The 1806-nt window shown below is 44.2% G+C and overlaps 1 pseudogene; it reads right to left on the bottom strand.

The window, feature by feature from the left end:
• Positions 1 to 651: 651 nt before the first annotated feature.
• LOC111820638 (glyceraldehyde-3-phosphate dehydrogenase pseudogene) overlaps positions 652 to 1806 on the bottom strand; it is an 8503-nt pseudogene continuing 7348 nt past the window's right edge.

Genomic DNA, 1806 nt, shown 5'->3' with positions numbered 1-1806 from the left:
TCTTCTTTGTTTTTTTATTTTCTTGACTTATCAATTTAATAAGCTAAATGAAATAGTAAACAAAATTAGTCTGGAACAACTATTAATAAATCTTTCCCAGCCCCTAATCATCATTGTATTCTTTTTCAGTGCTTGTAAATCACCACCACCATCAACAACATCCTCATCATTATCTTTCTTCAGCAATTGGTACATACAGATTCGATGCTAAATGCTTCCTTTTATTACCACTTTTCAGGTAGCTTATTTTATGTTGAAACCAGTTCTATGCAGCTAATTGTTGTTGTTGTTGTTAGTGGCCATTGAGTTGATTCTGACTCATGGCGACCCCATGTGTGCACAGTGTAACTGCTCCACATGGTTTTCAAGGCTGTGACCTTTCAGAAGCATATAGCCAGGCCTGTCTTCCAAGGTGCCTCTGGGTGGGTTCACAAAGTTGTAACCTTTGTGGAAGCAGACTGGTACATCTTTCCAAATAACATGGAGCTGCTGGTGGGTTGGAATCACCGACCTTTTGGTTAGCAGCCTAATGCTTAACCACTGAGCCATCAGGGCTCCGTTTTCTGTGACAAGGTAGGTCTCTATCAGCCCTCCCCTTCTTCAGGAGACATGGGATGGAAAATGTGTCCAGAATGAGAGATTCTCAGTGTTTTAACGAATAGAGTTGGGGAAGGGATTCCCCACAGCCCAAGGGCTTTCTATTCTTCTCCTGCCATTGCTGAGGCAGATTGTCCAGGGTGCTTGCTCTTCAAATGCCACATTGGCTATGAAGTCCACCATACAGATTCTGTAACCAAATTCTCTGTTACACCAAAAAATAAGCTTGACAAAGTGGTTGCAAAGGGCAATGACAGCCCCAGCATCAAAGGTGGAGTAGTGAATATCACTGCTAAACCTCAGTATAGTCCAGGATGTCTCTAAGGGTTCTTTCTGACATCTGTTTCACCACTCTGTTGATGATGTCTTATTTGGCAGCTTTCTTCAGAGCTCAGGTCAGATCCATGACAGACACACTGGGAGTGGGGACTTGGAAAGCCATGCCAGTGAGCTTCCCATTCAGCTCAGGATGGCCTTGCCCTTAGGCTTGGTGGTGGCAGTGAATGCAGGGATGATGTTATAGGCAGCATCCCAGTAACCATGCCATAGGTTTCCAGAGGAGCTATCTAAAGCTTTCCAGATGGCAGACATAGCATGAACTGTGGTCACAAATTTCTCCACAATGTTAATGTCATCGTGATAGCTGTCTTAGGATTCTCTAGAGAAACAGCACCGGTGAGATAGATGGATGGATGGATGGATGGATGGATGGATGGATGGATGGATGGATGGATGGATGGATGGATAGAATGATAGAGAAGGAGAGAGGAGACTTATTTTAAGGAATTGGCTCACACAATTGTGGGGGACTAGCAAGTCCAAAATCTGTAGGTCAGGTAACAGGCTGGAGACTCCTGCACTCTTGTGTCCCCAAGTCCGTAGATCAGGTGACAGGAAGTCACTGGCAAACAGGGAGTTCTGGCAAAATGTCTATTTGTAGTCTGGAGGTAGAATGTACTCGAGGCTAGTAAGCCCTTCAACTTATTAGATGAGGCCCACTCACATTATGGAGGGTAATTTGCTTTACTTAAGGGCAACTGATTTAATCACTTGTCACTACTTCATAACAGGGTCTAGATTAGTGTTTGACCAAACAACTTGACACCATAGCCTAGTCAAGTTGACACATAGAATTAACCACACGATGGCCTTGGCCAGGGAAGTCAAGAATTTGCCCGTGCTAGAGGCCCAACTGACAGTCTTAAGGGA

Source organism: Trichechus manatus, unplaced genomic scaffold (genome assembly GCF_000243295.1).
Source record: "Trichechus manatus latirostris isolate Lorelei unplaced genomic scaffold, TriManLat1.0 scaffold00004, whole genome shotgun sequence".
NCBI classification, from domain to species: Eukaryota; Metazoa; Chordata; class Mammalia; order Sirenia; family Trichechidae; genus Trichechus; species Trichechus manatus.
This window is presented reverse-complemented; position numbering and strand designations above follow the sequence as displayed.